The sequence below is a fragment of the Nicotiana sylvestris genome, chromosome 4 (genome assembly GCF_000393655.2).
Source record: "Nicotiana sylvestris chromosome 4, ASM39365v2, whole genome shotgun sequence".
NCBI classification, from domain to species: Eukaryota; Viridiplantae; Streptophyta; class Magnoliopsida; order Solanales; family Solanaceae; genus Nicotiana; species Nicotiana sylvestris.
The window spans coordinates 125346554-125369526 of NC_091060.1; the positions used below are offsets into that span (position 1 = coordinate 125346554).

The 22973-nt window shown below is 39.8% G+C and overlaps 1 pseudogene; it reads right to left on the bottom strand.

Annotated features, from left to right (window-relative positions):
* Nucleotides 1-17928: 17928 nt before the first annotated feature.
* Nucleotides 17929-22712, bottom strand: LOC104249166 (probable cellulose synthase A catalytic subunit 3 [UDP-forming]; annotated as a pseudogene).
* Nucleotides 22713-22973: the final 261 nt, after the last annotated feature.

The window sequence follows — 22973 nt, forward strand, 5'->3', positions numbered from 1 at the left end:
AGCCTCTGGCGATGACTCACGAGACTGGGGAATTGGAAAAGCTCCAGAAGCCAGAAGAGTTTTGAGCTAAGCTTGCATCCCATGGTACTGAGCTTGCATACCAATGTATTGAGCATCTCTAAAATTTTCTCTTTCCTTGGCCACTTCTAGCTCGAATATGAGCTTTGTCACAGTCTCCCGCATAGTGGAGAAGCTCTCCCCATCAAGTTGCTCGCCTTGCGAGGAAGTCCCTATTCCTTGCATTCCACACTTATAGCGATGGAATTTCTTAGTAGGAAGCTCGTATACTTTTACCCATTTTGGACCGCCAGCAGCCTCCATCCATATTCTTTCAGCATTCTCGTCCGAAGGTTGGATTAGCTCGCCCGACTCATTAGGTGGCTGACTGCGTATGAATTCCTCCACATCAGCTGTGAAGCGACCCTATAAGAAAAATTACATTGAATTAGTATTTCAAAATTTATATAAAAGTAAATCAAAATACTTAATTAAAAGTGAAAACTTACATGTACAGTTGAGGCTCGGCCCTCGACCCACCTTTTTTGATCCGTCTCTTTCTTCTTCTTTGCAATATAAGTCTCCTTGAATAGCTCATCTTGGTTCATTGGATGCCCCAACTTCTTTTTTTAAAAACTCAAAAATTTTAGTTAATAAACAGAATAGATATACTTTGAAAATTAAAATAAATTAAGCAATTACGTACCAATCTTCTTTTTACTGTCCCTAGGTTGATCGCACTTCCAGTGTGCAAGAAGCCTCCTTTCTCAGATGTGCGAGCTTTCTTTCCTTTTTCGCTCTTCTCTAAGAACTTTGCGGTAAGCCATTGTCTTTGCAAATCCTCCCATAAATTTTGAAGCAACCAATCAGGCTTCTGGTTCAACTTTCTAGCTTTGGAGAAACTATGCGACAACCGCTTGCGAGCTTTCCAAGATTCGACGCATAATCCTTAGGCATCTTCAATTTCGGAGCTTATTTATTCAATATGATATCATTTATGCTTGAAGAAACGGCGTCGAAACAAAAGAAAAACGAGTGCAACACAACCCAAACCTATCTAAAACTCACCCGAGGCTCACGGGACCTCAACCAATAATTCCAACAAGTCATATATCACTACCCGAACTTAGTCGAACCTCTGTAACACCCAAAACAATATCAAAACACCAAATCAACCTCGAATTCAAGCCTAAGAACTTCTAAATTTCCAACTTTCACCAAATTCAAGCCTAATTCTACCACAGACCTCCAAATTATATTTCGGACACACTCCTAAGTCTAAAATCACCCAACGAAGCTAACTGAATCATAAAAATCCAAATCCGAATTCGATTACTCATAAGTCAACTTCCGATTGACTTTTCTAACTTAACTTTCTAACTAAAAGACTAAGTAATCATTTCATTCCAAAACTACTCCGAACCCAAACCTACCAACTCGATACAACTCAACATAGCTGAACAATACATAAAGAAGCATATATGGGGAAAATGGGGCTATAACTCTCAGAACGAATGACCAGGTCGTTACATGGACCCTCTCCCAAATTTCCTCACCTGAAAGTATCGGAGGTGGAGAATCATATTCCATTTTATTCTTTTTGAATGCATTTTTCATCCTTTTAAACTCATGATCAGGAGGCAAGAATTGACGATGACAATCAAACCATGATTGCTTTCGACCATATTTCAAAGTGAACGGTTTACTATTTTCCATGCAGTAAGAACAAGCTAGCTTCCCAGCAGTCATCCACCCAGACAACATTCCATACGCAGGAAAATCATTAATTGTCCACATTAAATTAGCACGCAAATTGAAATTCTGCTTGGTTGATATGTCATATGTTTCAACACCATCGTACCACAATTGTTTTAGCTCATCAATCAAAGGTTGCAAATATACATCAATCAAACTTTTCGGATTACGTGGACCGGGGATAATACAATTTAAGAATATATATGGACTAGTCATGTATAACTCGGGTGGTAGATTATAAGGTGTAAGAAAGACAGGCCAACATGAATATGGTGTCGTAGATACAGAAAAGGCGTGAAGCCATCCACACACAGACCTAACCGAATGTTACTTGGTTCACTAGCAAAATCTGGATATGTCCTATCAAAGTGCTTCCAAGCTTCTCCATCTGAAGGATGACACATAACACCAGGTGGTCTTCTATTTTCAGAGTGCTATCTCCAATGAGGAGCAGAATTCATCGACGCATATAACCTCTTTAACGTAGGTATAAGAGGTAAATAATACATCGCCTTGATAGAGATCATATTCCCGCTGGAAAGCCTCTTGAAACGAGGCTTTTTGCAAAATTTACAACTGTTTAAAGTTGCATCATCTTTATAATATAACATGCAACCATCTTCACAACAATCAATTCTCATTGACGAATGTCCTAACTTAGAAACCAATCTCTTTGCCTTATAAAAATCACCAGGTAAGTTGATATTAGGGTCAACTAGTTCACTCATAAGGTCAATGAAAGAGTCCATGGCTGCTTGAGAAATATTCCAATCAGATTTTATACTTAGTAATCTAACTGCAACAAATAGCTCAGAGTGTGGACTTCCTTCCCGTAATGGACGACTAGCTTCCTCTAACTGTTCAAAAAAATATTTTGCGTCATCATTAGGAGTTTGTTCAACATTTTCATTGGGCTCACCCCCTAAGTGCATCCCAAAAGCATCTGCAACTATATCATGAATTCTAGAATCACGATTTGTATTCTCCACCGACCTACAACTTTCAATTAATATCCTAAAATTTCAATTTATAAACTAAAAGTTCAATTCATATCCAAAAAGTTCAATTCATAAATTAAAATTTCAAATCATATCCTAAAATAACAATTTATAAACTACAAGTCCAATTCATAAACTAAAATGCCAATACATAAATTAAAAGTCCAATTTATATCCTAAAAGTTCAATTCATATCCTAAAATTTCAATTTATAAACTAAAAGTTCAATTCATAAATTAAAATTTCAAATCATATCCTAAAATTACAATTTATAAACTACAAGTCCAATTCATAAACTAAAATTTCAATACATATCCTAAAGGTTCAATTCATATCATGAACCCTAGATTCTAACTAAACTATCAAGACAATACAAAGTATAATTCAAATCTAACTAAACTAAATTCAACACTAATTAAACTAATTAGTTAATAAAATTAATTAACAAAACTAATTAAAACAAGACCTAAACCCTAATCCTCAATAAAATACAATATTCAAAGAATTGAAACACTAATTGAAAGAATAAACTATAATATTGAAATATTTGAAACAAAAACTAGAAATAACAAAGATTCAAGGTTATAATTCAAACCTAGGTTTTTTTTAGGTGGAGAAGGAGAGAGAGTGGGGGCGGCAGTACACTGGTGGGCGGCGGCAGTCCGGTGATTGTCGGCGACGACAATGGTGTCACGTGGTGGGGGAATGGGATTTGTGTGAGGGAAATAGAGAAGGGGAAGGAAAGGTGTTGAGAGAGAGTTGGGGAAGTTTTGAGGAAGAAAATAAGAGAAATGGGGGGGGGGGGGAGGGGGAACCCGCTTTTGACTCTGTTATTAGAAAAAGCGACCAACATTGGTCGCTATTTTTGGTCGGTAATTAACTTTTGACCGTTTGACCAAAATAGCGACCAACGTTGGTCGTTATTTCTAAAAACAATTAATTTTTTTTGGTTTTTAAATATTATAAGCTATAAAAAATTATTATTAGCTACAAATATTTATTTTATTTAACTACAATTATTATAAATAATTATAAACTATAAGCATAATCTTTAAAAAAAAAAAATATATGAACTAGGTAATTACTTCTAATAGATTATAATAGCATCTATGTAAAGGAATTTTTTAAATTATATTTAAGTATATGAGTAATTTCATACACACGCATAAATTATATTGTAATTGATGATCAATCATATACATTAATAAGTACGAATAATTAATGAATTGATAAACCAATATAATATTATTCTATTAATTGATATAATATTATTCATTATTTGTATTATAACATAGCTAATGAATTACATTCATTCATCACTAGGTTATAAGTCGATGAATCAATTTTAACAAATTAATTGATATAAGTCGAGGCGTTTTGTTTTTAATATTCAACGATGCATCTGAGCAGGTTATAAGTCGATGAAACAATTTACTCATAGATATATTTGATGAAAAATTATATATACTAATTAGGATCTTGAAAGTCTATCAATCAATACTAGGAATGGCAATAGCATTGATATTTATTTCTTTAGTTTTGCATTGGTTTAGATAGTGAAAATGCACAACTTACTTTTAATATTATTTATTCTTGTAATTAATACTTTTACTTATTAGTCGTACTTATTTTAGCATGATTTAGTACTTTTAGATTATGTTTATTTTTATTATGGCTTATTAATTAGAAATATTTTATTTTATGCGATTTGTTGAGTATTTTAGTATAATCATGCACGACTCATCTTACATTATTTTTGTATTATTTCATTGGGTTACATCTTATATAGTTTTATCTTACTAGAATCTAAGAAATATTAGAGCACAAATTATATATTTTATGCTGTGAAAATTTGTCGGAAAAAAGCCGAAAACCCCGAGATTGAAAAAATCGACTTTTGTTGGTTTGGTTTGATTTATAGATTTAAAAATCCAAGACAATTGGTTTGGTTTAGATATTGAAAAACCCAACTCAACCCGACCTATGTACACCCCTACTAACAGCTATTGAGAGAAAAATCTCTTATAAACAAGATTCTTTAATGACTACATTGTGGATTTATTGTTGTTGTTGTTGTGAGAAGAAAACGCCAATTTATAGAAGTACAAAACTTCTCTTCCAAGAAAAGGATAAGAAATATGAAGGAAATTTATTCCTTTTAGGAGTCTTTTTAACTTCATTCCGGAAATATAATTCTAATAGACTATAAATTCAGGGCAAAACCCTAACACCCTACACCGACCACCAGACCCTCCCCTTTGCCACACTCACTACCCCCACCACCCCCACCCCTACACTTGCCACTGCCACCCTAGCCCCTAGACCCCGGCATACCACTCTCCCTCGCCCTTACCCATTTCGTCACCCATCATGTTTGCCTAAATTATGTATTTTTCAAAAATAATTTTTTGATACTTAACAAAACACTAGAAAGTAAATAACATCAAAATCATGTATTTTCTAGGAAAACATTTTCCTTCGTACCTGTTTAACCTTAAAATTGTATAACAATTAAACTTATAATGTGGTTTTGAGGATATGTGATCTCACCTAATACCAATTAATAAATATGAAGATTAGTAATAGAAATTAACAATAAGATAAAGCAGACCAGTGTTTGAATGGAATTCAGCCCTCGAGCTTGAATACTCTCGGATTGATTGGTGCAAGAACAATTAGAAATATAACAAGCTGATGAACGAGAATATAAACAAAAGAGAAAGTGTTGTATTGCTTTGATCTCGGTGATGTTGTATTGCTTTGATCTCGGTGAACAACGTGTCTTACAAATGATTAGAACCCCTTTTATATAGTAGAGGAATTTTACTTAAGGTACAATTCTAAATATGGAAGGAAATTCCATGATTGGCTGAATAACCGGTCTTGACTTGATTCATGTCGAGATTCTCGCCACGATCCTTGGCCGATCCCGGATATCTCGGTTTTCTGTTACTCAACTTAGCTTCGATCTCCATCTTATTTGGTCTCGGTCTTGGTCGACCTCGAGCTTAATCGGTCCCAGGGTCTCGATAACTTAACCTTGCGCCATAGATAAAAATCGAGGTCCAAAATTGATCTACCACGTTCTAGCCTTGGTCAGTTGAACAAAAAGGGGCATCCCGATTTTTACCGTATACAGTACCAAACACACCCTTAATGTAAATATTTTCCAGTTTGGTTGATTAGTCATCTGAACTTTATTCACAGTTTGATATAACCTTTATTGATCATCCACTCTAAAGTCTAAACTCCAGTGGTGTTGCACCCTCTTGACAGTCCAATATGCACATCTATATACTCTTAACTGAGCCTTAGCAAATTCTTGGTACTCCTCTTTCAATGCTCTTTCACTTCCCATTCAGCTACCCATTTCCCTAAAAATTTTACAGTAAACTGCTATAACTTAATCTCCAGTAGTAGGCCTTTCGGATCAGCTACACCTAATATATTCATCTTAATTATCTTCATTCTTGTCCTATGGACCATTTGAAATAGTGACATATATATATATATATATATATATATTTTTGCCTACTGTGGAGTAGAAGAAAACTTACTTTAGATTTACCAACAAAAACGGAGACCCATTTGATGTGGTCACAAAGATTAGTTGCATATATTGACCTATCTCTATGAAGGTAATTGATGTTTTCTTGGACTGTCAAATAGTCAGAGAAAAGGTTGTAGTAATGCACATCAATGGCTGAACCCACCCTTTAGGCTACTAGCAAGAGGAAAAAGCTCAGAAGCATATCGATTTGAAATCACTATATAAACTGTTGACGAGTGCTTGCGAACCAGCTCTGTAGTATTTGATTAGGTTCTCACCAGGAGATCTCGTGGGTAGCTTGTTTGGCTCAAAAGATATTTGGAATCTTTTTGAACAAATCAATTAAAGAAAGTGAAGGGTAAATCTTAGTTAAACATAATAAATTCCAGATCAATGAGCTAATTGAACAAATAGTACATAAGATGGAATAGAGGTAACCAATCTTATTGAAACTTTCATTGTGACTCCCATTAATCAACGGGGGAGGTTGTTTTACATGTTTTTCTGGAGATTGCTTCATTTCTTTTTATTATGAAGATTGCAGAAGAGAGGAATAAGGAGAGAGGGAGAAGCCCCCCCTTCCCCCAACCGAAGGTTTTCCCTTACTATATATAGTCATGGGACCTTTGATATTTACTTGATCTGACTCTCTCTCACACTATCTGTCTTGGTCGTCCCCTGGACGTTGTTTCTTCTGACTCGACGGATGTCGTGAGTGCGGGATGTAGAATGGACTATGTCATCTTTCGACACCCTGTTGCTTGGACGGGATGCTGGCCAGCTTGACCACAGTAGTCAAATTTTGACCAATACAGTTAGTCCCTCCGTCTGTCGGAGTCCTTCCCTGTTGGGCCAGATAGACGGATCATGATTGCGACAAATCAGAGAGAAATCTGACTACTTATCCCTTGGTTATGATCCTTAGGTTTTGAGTGAGGTGACGACGCTCTTTCAACATCCTTGGACCATTGCGGCAGTTTCAGAATCGAAACGTCGTTTGAATTGAAACGTTATTTCGTGGTTGCCGCCATTATGACACACGTTCTTAGGGAATCGAAACGTTTCGTGACCTATCAGATTCGATTGGCGACTCTTGGGTTTCGTGCCTGGGGAATTTATGTCTCTTATAAATAGAAGGAACACATCATTCGATTGACACACTGCTTTACCCTTTGCTTGAAAGAGTTTTGCGAATATACTTTCTTCCTGATACTCCGAATTTTTATTCACCCACAGCTGACCGAAAACATTCATCCTTCCTTTCCATTGTCTTTTTGATACACCATCTTGACGAAATGGCTGGTGATTCTTCTCAGCTGATCCCTCTGCCACAATTCCGGCGCCGAAAAATGTTTCTTTGGCTACCGGAGGAGTAGAAGTGGTGGAAGATGAGGAGGTCCTATCGGTAGCCGAGATCTTGCCTCATCCTGGGAGAGAATGGACCGACTTCTGCAGTCGCGTCGGGGTGGAGCCAGAACTTATCCCCTCTATTATAAAAGAGGAAGACATTGCAGAGTTGAAATCTAGGTGGGGAATCCCCAGTTACGTTGATATACGGCCAGCGGTAGGGAACGACATAGTCCATTTAGACCGCCCTGGGTGCTGCATGTTCTATGCCTACCCCTTTCTTATTGGGTACACACTTCCTCTCCCTCTCCTGGTGGTAGATTTCTGTCGTTTTTACGAGGTATGCCCCACCCAACTTTCGTCGTACCTGTACAAGCTGTTCCTTATGTTGCTCAAGTTTGTGAAACTCGTCGGTCGTGAGATCACTTTGGATCACATGCTTAATATCTTTTCCCCTCAACTCATTTGAGGCACAATAATTCACATGCGTCCTCAGAGGGTCGAAGCGTCTGGTGGTGAAAATGGACGACAGGGCCAACCGTCATTTCTACGAGAATTATTTCTATGTTCGGACCGAGCACATTGTGGCGGATCCAATAGGGTTCCTTGAGAAGTAGAACCTTGCGCGTAAGTTTCTTATGTCTTTAGTCGGTGAGATACCCGACCACTTTCTGTTACAGTACTAAACCCTGTTATGTCTCTATAGCTGAGAAATTGCCCCTCCATCTGTCGAAGGTATTCGCGAGTGGGTGAGTGCCATCCTTCCCCATACGGCGGGGGTTCGCACATGGTCAGCCTTTTATGAAAAAATTGGACGTAGGCCCCTTACAGGTGAGGTGTCATTTCTGTTTGCTGTTTTCTTCTCTTTTTACTTAGTTTCTTATGTGCGGTTTTGTTGATTCCAGGGAGAGTGCGGAGAGCGAGGGCTCCTCCATTAGCTTTTCGTCAGCCGGCATCGTCTGCTCGCCCTAATACAACACCTACCATTCGTCCTTCATCGAGGGCTGCTTCAGTTGAGTTTGCGGTTGTGGTTATTCCCGCGGAGGCCACTTCTCAGACCGAGGTCCCGACTCATGTCGCTCGTCTGACGGGTGAATCTCCCCGTGCTGAGGAAGAGGAAGGGCCGTCCAAGAGGTGGCGAGTGGAGTTCGTGGCAACCCCTTCAACTGTGATACACCTGGATGACTCTCCCTTGACAAGAGGATCTGGGGCGGGGATTGATAGCACTCCGCCCGTAGAAATGGAGCCAGCCGTCGTATCTGCCCTGCCGATGGAGATTCCTGCCACTGTCGTTGATCAACAACCTAGCATGACGGGGGGCCAGATTTCTAAGGCCGCCATTGTGGTTTCGAACGTACCTTCGTCCTCCATACCTGGTCGTGCTTCCTCCTCAACTGATGAAAGAGGAAAGGGCGTCGTGGTCGACGATTATGAATCCGAGTCGGACCTCGACCCTAATGATGTTAGGATATTTGAGGAGGGTATTACCTACTCGGTGGTTCATGCGGGAGGCCCGACCCGTATTCTTGAGATCTCTTTGGATGTTAATCTCCTGGGGGACACGGAGGATTTGGTACAGCAATTCGACATTTTGTGCTCCGCTACCGAGAACGAGGCTCTTCGGAACGTTCCTGATAGCGACTTGATGAATGAAGTGGCCGTTATAGGCCTGAGGGTATATTTCACTTTTCTTTAGTGTTTCTTTTATTTTTCTGGATGGTACTATCTTAACTCTTCTTTTTGTTTTTTAGACGTACATGTTGGAAATTGAGAGTGCCCGTAGGGATGACATTCAGACGAAGATTTTCCTGAAGGCATTGGAGAAATATCGGTGCTATTGCAATAAGTGTTGAGAGTTGCATGAATGGCTGAGAGGGAATACCGGTGCTCGATCCCTCCGTGAGGAACTGGAGAAGAAAGACCAGCAGTTTATGGAGACCATTCGCAGAAATAGTGTGCTCGAAGAGCAACTTCGCGCGAAGGACGAAGAGCTTGAGTTGGGCAAGGGGGTAGCCGCAGAGTGTGACTATCTGCATGAGAAACTGAGGTCGATGCAGGTTGAGATGGATCAAAATCTTATCAAGACCGAGGCGATGAGTGCGGAGTGGATGGGAAAGTTGGCCGAATTGGAGAGAAAGGTTGGCGGGTTGGAGAGTATCGAGAGTGCCTAGTCTGCGGATTTGGCAAGGGAGGCGGCCCTGGAGAACACTATCCGCGTCCTCCAGTCTGATCAGGAGTCGGAGAGAGCGACGACCACGTTAATGGAGGCGAGGCTTGAGAAACGTTTTGGATAGATTGGCCGAGAAGCTTCGACCTTAGGAGATCGAGTCGCCGCTCTGGAAGCCGAGAAGGAGCAACTGTTAGCTCAAATTGAGTCCTCATCCGCCGCTGTTCCCCGCCGCTTACACGAGCTTTGGGTTCATACTGAAGCTCAGCGGGATATATACAAGAGTTTGTGGGAGGCGGGCAATATTACTGAGGCCGCATATGAAGGAGCATGGGAAAAGGCACGAGAGGCTCGTGTCAACTGTGGTTACGACTCTGCGATTCCGGAGGCCGAAGAGGGCGCGGATGATGAGGGAGTGATTCCTGGAGATGGTGGCAATGATGGTGGCGATGATGACACCGAGTGAAAGAATGTTGTCTTTGTCTATTTTCTATTTTTTTATACATTCGTTGTCGGTTGTCGCTGTTCCTTTTTCCTTTTTTTTTTCTATTATTGGCTTGGGCCGTGTGTAATCTACGACTGTTTGCACGTTGACTTTGTATAAAGAATTTTTCGTTGTTATTTGCCTTGTACTTTGTCTTTGTTTTTGCTTTTCATGATTTTGGTGCGAGGTAGATTCCTGTATGGTGAGTCCCGGTTTTTCTTTACCTTTATATTTTTTGTCGGCCCTTGGCCTTAGAGATATTTTGAATTTTCTCTTTGGCGATGGCTCGTGGCCTTGAGGGTGTAATTTCGAACTTTTGTCGAAATTTCAACCCATCGTTGTTCGGTCAAGGTCGAACTTCTTCTTTTTGGCGAAGGCCCTTGGCCTTAAAGGTTGTTATTTTGAACTTATCGAAATAATAACCCGTCGTCATTCGATCAAGGTCAAACTCTTCTTTTTGGCGAAGGCCATTGGCCTTAAAGGGTGCTATTTCAAACTTATCGAAATGGTAACCCGTCGTCGCTCGATCGAGGTCGAACCCTTCTTTTTGGCGAAGGCCCTTGGCCTTAAAGGGTGCTATTTGAACTCATCAAAATGGTAACCCGTCGTTGCTCGATCGAGGTCGAACCCTTCTTTTTGGCGAAGGCCCTTGGCCTTAAAGGGTGTTATTTAAAAATTATCGAAATAGTAACCCGTCGTCATTAGATCGAGGTCGAACTCTTCTTTATGGCGAAAGCCCTTAGCCTTAAAGGGTGTTATTTCGAACTTATCGAAATAGTAACCCATCGTCATTCGATCGAGGTCAAACTCTTCTTTTTGGAGAAGGCCTTTAGCCTTAAAGAGTGTTATCTCGAACTTATCAAAATAGTAACCCGTCGTCGTTCGATTGAGGTCGAACTCTTCTTTTTGGCGAAGGCCCTTGGCCTTAAAGGGTGTTATTTCGAACTTATCAAAATAGTAACCCTTCGTGTTCGATTGAGGTCGAACTCTTCTTTTTGGCGAAGGCCTTTGACCTTAAAGGGTGTTATTTCGAACTTATCGAAATAGTAGTCCGTCGTTGCTCGATCGAGGTCAAACTCTTCTTTTTGGCGAAGGACCTTGGCCTTAAAGGGTGTTATTTCGATCTTATCGAAATAGTAACCCATCGTCACTCGATCGAGGTCGAACTCTTCTTTTTGGCGAAGGCCCTTAGCCTTAAACGGTGTTATTTGGAACTTATCGAAATTGTAACCTGTCATCGCTCGATCAAGGTCAAACCATTCTTTTTGGCGAAGGCCCTTGGCCTTAAAGGGTGTTATTTCAAACTTAACAAAATAGTAACCCATCATCGTTCGATCGAGGTCGAACTCTTTTTTTTGGCGAAGGCCCTTAGCCTTAAAGGGTGTTATCTCGAACTTATCGAAATAGTAACCCGTCGTCGTTCGATCTAGGTTGAACTCTTCTTTTTGGCGAAGGCCATTGGACTTAAAGGGTGTTATTTCAAACTTATCAAAATAGTAACCCGTCGTCGTTCGATCAAGGTCGAACTTTTCTTTTTGGCGAAGGCCATTAGCCTTAAAAGGTGTTATCTTGAACTTATCGAAATAGAAACCCGTCGTCGTTCGATTGAGGTCGAACTCTTCTTTTTGGCGAAGGCCCTTGGCCTTAAAGAGTGTTATTTGGAACTTATAGAAATATTAACCCGTCATTGTTCGATTGAAGTCGAACTCTTCTTTTTGGCGAAGGCCCTTGGCCTTAAAGGGTGTTATTTCGAACTTATCAAAATAGTAACCCGTCGTCGTTCGATCGAGGTCAAACTCTTCTTTTTGGCGGAGGCCCTTGGTTTTAAAGGGTGTTATTTCGAACTTATCGAAATAGTAACCCGTCGTCGTTCGATTGAGGTCGAAATCTTCTTTTTGGCGAAGGCCTTTGGCCTTAAAGGGTGTTATTTCGAACTTATCAAAATAGTAACCCGTCGTCGCTCGATTGAGGTCGAAATCTTATTTTTGACAAAGGCCCTTAGCCTTAAAGGGTGTTATTTCGAACTTATCGAAATGGTAACCCATCGTTGCTCGATCGAGGTCAAACCCTTCTTTTTGGCGAAGGCCTTTGGCCTTAAAGGGTGTTATTTCGAACTTATTGAAATAGTAATCCGTCGTTGCTCGATCGAGGTCAAACTCTTCTTTTTGGCGAAGGACCTTGGCCTTAAAGGGTGTTATTTCGATCTTATCGAAATAGTAACCCATCATCACTCGATCGAGGTCGAACTCTTCTTTTTGGCGAAGGCCCTTAGCCTTAAACGGTGTTATTTTGAACTTATCGAAATTGTAACCTGTCATCGCTCGATCGAGGTCAAACCATTCTTTTTGGCGAAGGCCCTTGGCCTTAAAGGGTGTTATTCCAAACTTATCAAAATAGTAACCCGTCATCGTTCGATCGAGGTCGAACTCTTTTTTTTGGCGAAGGCCCTTAGCCTTAAAGGGTGTTATCTCAAACTTATCGAAATAGTAACCCGTCTTTGTTCGATCGAGGTTGAACTCTTCTTTTTGGCGAAGGCCCTTGGCCTTAAAGGGTGTTATTTCGAACTTATAGAAATAGTAACCCGTCGTCGTTCGATCAAGGTCGAACTCTTTTTTTTGGCGAAGGCCCTTGGCCTTAAAGGGTGTTATCTTGAACTTATAGAAATAGTAACCCGTCGTCGTTCGATCGAGGTCGAACTCTTCTTTTTGGCGGAGGTCCTTGGCCTTAAAGGGTGTTTTTTCGAACTTATCGAAATAGTAACTCGTCGTCGTTCGATTGAGGTCGAAATTTTCTTTTTGGCGAAGGCCTTTGGCCTTAATGGGTGTTATTTCGAACTTATCAAAATAGTAACCCGTCGTCGCTCGATCGAGGTCGAATACATCTTTTTGGCGAAGGACCTTGGCCTTAAAGGGTGTTATTTCGAACTTATCGAAATAGTTACCCATCATCGCTCAATCGAGGTCGAACTCTTGTTTTTGACAAAGGCCTTTAGCCTTAAAGTGTGTTATTTCGAACTTATCGAAATGGTAACCCATCGTCGCTCGATCGAGGTCAAACCCTTCTTTTTGGCAAAGGCCCTTGGCCTTAAAAGGTGTTATTTCGAACTTATCGAAATAGTAACCCGTCGTCATTTGATCGAGGTCGAACTCTTCTTTTTGGCGGAGGCCCTTAGCCTTAAAGGGTGTTATTTCGAACTTATCGAAATGGTAACCCGTCGTCGTTCGATTGAGGTCGAACTCTTCTTTTTGGCGAAGGCCTTTGGCTTTAAAGGGTGTTATTTCGAACTTATCGAAATGGTAAACTGTCGTCGTTCGATTGAGGTCGAACTCTTCTTTTTGGCGAAGGCCTTTAACCTTAAAGGGTGTTATTTTGAACTTATCGAAATAGTAACCCGTTGTCGCTCGATTGAGGACGAACACTTCTTTTTGGCGAAGGACCTTGGCCTTAAAGGGTGTTATTTCGAACTTATCGAAATAGTTACCCGTCGTCGATCGATCGAGGTCGAACTCTTCTTTTTGGAAAAGGCCCTTAGCCTTAAAGGGTGTTATTTCGAACTTATCGAAATGGTAACCCGTCGTCGCTCGATCGAGGCCAAACCCTTCTTTTTGTCGAAGGCCCTTGGCCTTAAAGGGTGTTTTTTCGAACTTATCAAAATAGTAACCCGTCGTCGTTCGATCGAGGTCGAACTCTTCTTTTTGGCAAAGGCCCTTAGCCTTAAAGGGTGCTATCTCGAACTTATCGAAATAGTAACCCGTCGTCGTTCGATCGAGGTCGAACTCTTCTTTTTGGCGAAGGCCCCTAGCCTTAAAAGGTGTTATTTAGAACTTATCGAAATAGTTACCCGTCGTCGTTCAATCGAGGTCGAACACTTTTTTTTGGCGAAGGACCTTAGCCTTAAAGGGTGTTATCTCAAACTTATCGAAATAGTAACCTGTCGACGTTCGATCGAGGTCGAACTCTTCTTTTTGGCGAAGGCCCTTGTCCTTAAAGGGTGTTATTTCGAACTTATAGAAATAGTAACCCATCGTCGTTCGATTGAGATCGAACCCTTCTTTTTGGCGAAGGCCCTTGCCCTTAAAGGGTGTTATTTCGAACTTATCAAAATAGTAACCCGTCGTCGCTCGATCGAGGTCGAACTCTTCTTTTTGGCGAAGGCCCTTTGCCTTAAAGGGTGTTATTTCGAACTTATCGAAGTAGTAACCCGTCGTCAGTCCTAGTTTTTGGAGAATCAGGCATCTTCTGGGGTAGTCCTAGTTCGCTTGATATTGTTTGCATCGGAGAGTGTAATATCGGAGAATACAAAACGTTGCTATTTCGCTTATGTTCGTTTTGCGCACATATTGGAGTTTCCCTGTCTGATTCCTACCTTCCGGCCTGGAGGTGTCATCGGCGGGCGATGTTTCAGTTGTCTTTTAGTAGTTTCCCATTCTCTGATTGAGATGTTTCTTTGCTTGCTCGCCCGCGCGGCACTTGTGTTCCTTCTTGAGCATAGAGTAGAAGGTGAGTTAAAATGGCACTTTCCTTACCCCAATCAGATGAATCGATGAATGAGAGTAGGTTTGTAACGTTGCTCATTTTGTTTGGAATTTTGACGGTTGATGGGGCGATGATTCCTAAATTCGGTGGCTGTTTCCAGCTCTCTTTCCCCTCTTATGTTGCGCCTTTGCCCTGCGTGGGTTGGGCTTTTTCTTAGCGCTCTTTTAGGTGGGCAATCGTGTTTCTTGTCTTTGATCTGGAAGAGCCTAGGAAATTTCACTAAGAAATTCCCACTGCTGGCGCCAATGAATCTGATAGGGCACGAAACATTTCGATTCCCTAGGAATGTGTGTCATAATGGCGGCAACCACGAAACAATGTTTCAATCCAAACGACGTTTCGATTTCGAAACTGCCGCAACGGTCCAAGGATGTTGAAAGAGCGGCATCACCTCACTCAAAACCGAAGGAGTATAACCAAGGGATAAGTAGTCAGATTTCTCTCCAATTTGTCGCAATCATGATCCCTCTGTCTGGCCCGACAGGGGACGACCCCGATAGACGGAGGGACTAACTGTATTGGTCAAAATCTGTCCACTGCGGTCAAGGTGACCAACATCCCGTCCAAGCGACAAGGTGTCAAAAAACGACATGGTCCATTCTACATCCCGCACTCACGACATCCGTCGAGTCAGAAGAAACAACGTCCAAGGGACGACCAAGACAAATAGTGTGAGAGAGAGTCCGACCAAGTAAATAGCAAAGGTCCCATGACTATATATAGTAAGGGAAAACCTTCGGTTGGGGGAAGGGGGGGCTTCTCCCCTTCCGGGGCTTCTCCCTCTCTCCTTATTCTTCTCTTCTGCAATCTTCATAATAAAAAGAAGAATGAAGCAATCCAGAAAAACATTTAAAACAACCTTCCCCATTAATTAATGGGAGTCACAATGAAAGTTTCAATAAGATTGGTTACCTCTATTCCATCTTAAGTACTATTTGTTCAATTAGTTCATTGATCTGGAATTTATTATGTTTAACTAAGATTTACCCCTTCACTTTCTTTAGTTGATTTGTTCAAAAAGGTTTCAATATCTTTTGAGTCAAACGTAGGTCAAAATCAAAGAAACTTGTATTCTTTGCATACCTAAATGTTCATATATTAAATCATTAAATCAAGTATTGAGAAAGAAATATTCTAGGTGTTAGTACTATACGTAGCTGTTAAAAAGTCCAAACTGAGAGAGCAATATGGCTGCAGCAGATGCTATCTTTAACTCTATTATGAATTGAACAACATAATTCCTGTATTGTGAGTTAGAAAATTTCAACAACAAAAAAATAGTACTCCATGTAAAGAAGCAGAACCAAAAGGGCGCCACAAATTAAATAACTATGCAGACAACCAACAAATGCTGTTGTAAGGAAAAGATAAACATGACACAGAATAAATATAATGTTAACAAGCAAATACGTATGAGGTATGGGCATAGTTTACATCATCATACAAGAAGAAGAGCTGTTTGTTTGTGATACCTAAAAATTGATAAACAGTCTTATTGTTGAGCGCCTGAGCCATATCCTATAAACAGTCTCACACACTTCCGTTGGGTCACCTGCCATTTAATAATCACTAGCTAGTTATCTATATCAAGAGGACAAAGCTAGCCTTAAATGTGGTAACATGGAATATGTAACATGACTCTGGAAGAAGATTACACTTAAACAATATACTGATAAGCAAAAAATTGAACAAGCAGACACATCAGAAGTGAATAATTTATTTTATCAGCACACTACATGCCATCATCTTGATACTAGACCAGAATTTGCTTCTAAATTATCTTAGGAAGTTTCTGCGCTAACAGATCAAGAAAGTAAAGGACCAGAGTAAAAGTTCTGAATTAGAATCTTGAGCAAGCTTAAGCCCATTAGGACAAATCCCAACAAGCAACTTCTCACGTTGAATAAGTGATGCACTTGTTCAGCACACAGTATCCATAACCATGTGTTGCAATATCAATACAATTTTTAGTCGCAACATCAAAAATAAGCTGCAGGTGATTCATTGAACAGACCAGTTTCAGAATAATTAATGAAATACTTAAAAAGCTAAGTGAAACTATAATTCTTGAGGATATATTTTACATATATGAAAACACAAATTGGTGTAAGTGCACAACTACAGCGATCTCCCTAAGATACTTCCTATCAATATAAATATTCTGCTCCCATGAATATTGTTCAACAACAATAAAGGACCACATGTTCTGCTTCAGATATAGCACATCCCATGTGAAAAGAATTAAGTTGAACTGAAAGTAAAGAAGTACATATTTTAACTGAAGATCTGCATAGACACACAGCAGACAACATGTACATGTATTCCTACTCAACCTCATCATGGAAATGTACGTCTTTATCATTTCATATACAAGGAAAACCTTAAGATCAAATACTAGCCGTGCAGGATAGAGAAACTTAGTCAGATTAGGTACTTAGAATATGGAAGCAGAACCAATTGAAATGGAGTACCTAGTACACTACCAATGCATCAAAGCGAGAGTATTATTACTTCTCCGTCTAATATACAAGATCTAGCATGATGTTAATTCCTATGTTGTCAGGCTGACAAACTTTGCTGAGTTTTGCTTCCATTTTCTGCATCTCCATTTATCCTCAAGAACTCAGTGATTTTCTGAGCAGACAATTTATTTATAAACAGAATGAGCTTTGTAACAAATATCTGTTGCTGACATGCAACTGGTGTTTGGTTATGGTCTTATGGATATTTGTCAACTTGTGTATTTCAACTACATGTTGAAGTGTGAACCTTTTAACTTATACCATTTACACTGGAACACACTAAAAGTTACTTGCCTTAACTCAGCCAAACTACCTAAAATTCAGGAAGTGAAAAACAGATGATGAATGACCCTCTAGAGCCATCAAAGTCAGAATGTACAATCAATAATACTGCTATTAGGAAGCATTTGAAAGATAAAGAGAAATTTTAGCTGATATATCATGCATAGGACTAGCCACATTAACACAAATATATATACACATGTTTTTGTCTGTTTTGTGAACCAGATTGCCAAAACATGAGGAAAGAGAGAACAAGAATCTGTAAGGTGTTTTTCTTCTTCTATTTATGACTTTGAACTTGAGTTTCCATACTAGTTACAATCCAATCCACACTCTTCAAGAATTGGACCATCAGATTTTGCCAAAAATGGATCAATCCTTACCCACAAAAGCGAAAATATGGAAGCAACTAAGATTGACCATACAATGATGATTGTAGGAGTTCTATTCTGTCTACCTAAAGTCCTTTCAAGAATGGATAGAGATGAACAATCACCCAAAAAGTAAAAAACAGCTTCCCAAATAATGCCCCCCATGATTCATACCCATTGTTTATAGCATTGGAAATGCCAGCAACAACTCCTATAATGGTTATTATTAGCAATGTGGTTGGTGGAATGAGAAGTGTTGTCCATTTGAATGCATAAAGCTCTGAGAATTCTTCATCATCCCCGGCTTTTGATGTTACTGTGAAGTTTGTATCCACTCCGGCTAATACTTTTAATAAACCTTGGAACACAGCGAATAGATGTGCTGAAACGCCTTCGATCACCCAAAATTGTTCATTCCTCCACCATTCATCTATACCTACTCTACTCCATCTCATTTCAAGAATACTAGTTGCAAATATGCAAATGAAAAGTGTCAAAAACCACAAGCTAGCAGCATTGTTAAGCTGCAAGATTGAACAAGAAAAGAACAGAATTAGATATCTTTTTGAAGAGTTTAGTTTAGTCCAGCTTGATCATGTAGATAATAGGATGTCTTTTCTATGGTTAAAAGATTTTACTTCAGGTGTAATGAATTTTACTGTGAGCAAGCATACAGAAGGTAGAGTGCAATAAGCGACTAAGGGAAGAGACGTGAATGGATAAATGGTGGCGTTTATGTATGAGAAACGTTCGAGCCAATTGAGACCACCACCATATCCATACCAGAGAGGGCAATGCCTGCTGAGAAAGATTTCAATAGAACCAAGAGCCCATCTAAGGACCTGGTGGAGACGATCTGATAGATTGATCGGTGCTGATCCTTTAAATGCCGGCCTTGTAAGCATGCAATATATGGATCTCCAGCCGTGACAATGCATTTTGAAGCCTGTTAATATATCCTCTGTGACTGAACCATATATCCAGCCAATCTGCATTTTCAAAGCAGTTGGGTAGAACGATCAGTACATTCGAAAGTAGTTTTGATACTTGTAGAAAGCAAGAAACTTGAAGAGATGGACCTGACTTACCTCTTTTCCCCATCCTGTTTTATCTTCATAACAACAGCTTATTACATGAATGGCCTCTTTTACCAGGGAAGCTGGACTAGCACTTCTAAGAGTTCCACCATTTTCTCGCAATGTTGATGCAACAAAAACTGGAGATTGCCCAAATTTCATTTATAACTTGTGATCAGAGATGGGAGATCGATTGTCACCTGCTCAAGCCACGTTGACATAAAAAAATTGAAGGATATCAGTTAAATGGTATCAGCATAGTATGCAGAAGGATATCAGAAATGTGACTTTATCTTGGGTGCCCTCTTGAGAGACCACTAATGCGAGGGAGTCTTCGTCATTTATAAGAGGCTTCACCTCCATTTTAGGCTTCTTACTTTTCTTTTTCCTTCTGGAGCAACAGCTTTTGCAGCAGCAGCACCACTTTAACCAGCAATTGCATGTCCTTGTTGGAGCTTTCTTCTGCTTGGGCGCATCGAGTCCATAAAGCGCCTGGCGTCTGAACACGCATCCAGTTCCAACATATATTGGTCCTTGAATTCCATCCAATCCTTTCATGTTAATCTGATTCATATAAAAGCAATTACACAATCATTCAAGTATATACAAATGTTAAGCAGATCTGTATTTTTTTAATTGTAACAAGTTTGCACTTACATCGAAGAACACTGTGTTCCTATTAGCATATCGATCGTTCTTGTCAATGCCATCAAACCTCTGAGGGAACTGAACGTAGCAAACTCTTTTTCCAAGCGATGGATCCATCATGAAACACATAGCTTCCCTAATGGCTTTGCTGTTGTTGATATAGTGATCACAATCCAAATTCAAGAAATAAGGAGCATTAGTGAGCACAGCAGACACCCTGATCTGTCAAATAGCTTTTAAGCTCATTAACAGAAACACCGTGTATTGACTATAGAGCAGAAGAAAATACCGCAAAAATAGATCTTTATGCAATACAAACCAGAGCGTTCATTGCACCAGCCTTCTTGTGATGGTTGAATCCAGGTCTTTTCTCTCTGGATACATATACTAGTCGAGGTAATTCATTTCCATCTGTATCCAGCCCACCATTTTGGCCAAGGAAGACCTGTAAATGATACACATAAGAAGAAATAACTACAGCTAGATTGAACAAGAAAGAGGTTAAGTAAAATAACCAACATTATATGGTGAATCCAAATTTAAGCACCTGAATCATGCCGGGATGATCTCTAACATAATTCCCTGGCCAAGGAGTCCCATCCTGCATTGTCCACCCATCCTCGGGAACCTTTTGCACCTTAGAAACCAGAGCGTTTATCCGTACTTTAAATTCCTCATAATCTCTCTGCAACATCAGGAAAGCTCAATTCAAAATAAACACCAACCAAAAACCAAAGACAGTATCTTTTAGCTTAAAATCCTGAACAAGATTGGGGACTCATGATTATCATGCCTTCATTGCTCGTCGCTCTTTTATAAATGAAGTCAAAACCTTGTCTTGGAGATAATCCATTTTCTGAGAAAAATATGACTCAGGAGCCCGAGGCTCAATGCTAAATTTCTTGCAGAAAGGAATCCATTTCTTAGCAAACTCGGCTGTTTCTGATAATGCTTCAAAGGTCAACATAGAAGCACCATCATCCGATACATAGCATGACACCTTATCGATGGGGTAGTCCACCGCCAGAATGGACAGAACCGTGTTTGCTGTCACCAGAGGTGGTTCTTTAAGTGGATCTACTGTACTCACAAATATATCCACTGCAGAAAGTAAAGAAGGTTGGCCTTCTTTTTCATATCTGAAAGACAAAGTTTTGCCAATTTTCAGGTGAAAGAGATGACTATACATCTTTTAGCAAAGAGAAAGAAAACACAATAAGTATAAAAACTGGTTAATAACTGACCTGAGGGACAGCCTGTCAAGGTAAGTCTTCCTGTCAATGGGAAGCCACTTAGGGAATTGATCAAGGATCCATGACACAGCAAACCAAATTTCACAGATTACAGAAACTAGCCACAATCCATAAGTATCATTTACAGGATGAGAGACCCTACAATGAAAGAAAAAGCCAAGAACAACAAGCCGAATCATGATGATCATTCGATATGGGTTGATTTGGCTTGATGGAACTGGCATTTCCCTTGATAATGGTTGTCTTGCTTCATTCAACCTGATCTTGCAAAAAGTAATGCGAAGATTAGCAAATTTACAATCTTATAAGTGCTTGGATCTCTATCTGTCACAACAAATACATTGAAGAAGCAGCATCATTTTCATAAGCGCATTAAATACTAGTTGCTGCTGCCATATTTTCCAAAAGCAGGTATGCCTATGTTATCTTATTGGGATGATCTTCAGACAAACTAAGACACATGGGATGGCTTCTGCAAAGCTTACACTGATAAGTCAAATTCTTCATCTTCATCCCCGCCTTCGCAAACACTATCTTTCGTCATTTGTTGCTTCTCTTGCTTTTGTTTCCAACTTTCCATCCTCTCCTTCCAAGCTATACTTCCATACCCGTAAGCAGCTAAATCCTTTGAAGGATCCAGAGATCTTGGTTGCACTGCAGAAACTAAATTCAAGAATTCACCATCCATGCAACTAGGTACTCTAACTTTTGATTCAGTGTCTTATTATAGTGTATCACCTGTAGTGTTGGTATCCCGGTAGGAAAGGGCAAGTATCCTTTTGCCACCGAACCCTGCTAATCCCATCGGTACTAGCGCATGTTTTTCTGGGTCGATATCATTATCTACCTGCAACACAATGTGCCTAAAATCTTAGTCTTGTTCATGAATTTATTGACATGATAATGCATATGGATTAGTTTTAAAAATAATTTGTGAATGATGTAATAGTGTTTAACCATTTGACCACTGGTTAGCAAAGGAGCTTGTGAAAGTTGGTTTCTTGACTCATGAGAAGGCATGTCTAGCTCAAAGTGCTCAAAACCATAGCACTGAAAATCATGTTTCATGTGATCACTTTCAAAGTTGAACTCATTTTCAACATCATCAATGTCATCTTCTTCCTCATCGCCCTCTACTCTAGGACAGCCTATAAAGAGTTCACGAATCAGAAATATAGGAGTATCTAAATAGCTGAACATTTCAGAGAAAATAAATGATCCATCATTACCTTTTAGACGTTTGAAACGTGTTTTGCACTGAGGACAAACTTGGCTACCTTCTCGGCGCTCATAATCATAACAAGTCCTACAAACTGGAAAAGCACAATCATTGCAAGCTACAAAGGGCTCTCCATCTATTGTTAACCCCACGTCGTCATCACATATTTTGCAAATTTGACTACTCAGCTGCTGCAATGGCCTTGCCTGGTGATCACCATAATTCAAGTTCATTAACCATAATTACAAACATAACACTGAAACTAAAACTACAGAAATGACTTGGTCAAGTAGACAACTTACAGAAAATTCACCATCTCGACGAATAACAACTATTTCATTCCGGTTGTGAGAGCCAGCAACTAGACCAGCACTCACCTCCATGGGCAAAAAGCCTTGGCCTCAAAGGATATTCCAGATTAGACTCAAAATTCAATCTTGATGCAGATGTTAGCTCAGATGGATATATGCATATATCAGATAAGATATTTATCAAATAAGCCAAATTGAATAGAAAGCAGTTTCTAGTTGATCCTACTTCTCCTTTTTGTTTTTCTACCTTTGTTTTCAGCTTGTGGGACTACCTCTGCTCTCTTCTAAGAATGCGAACAAAAGCCCCACATTGATAGTTGAAAAGATTGAGAAGCTACATATAAAGTGTAGTGAATCCTAACAAACTGGTATCAAAGTCAATGGTTCTACAAACTTAGTTCGACGGGGAAACACTAGATCGTGGTAGAGGTTTTTTGAGCGGACTTGGCCTAAAGCG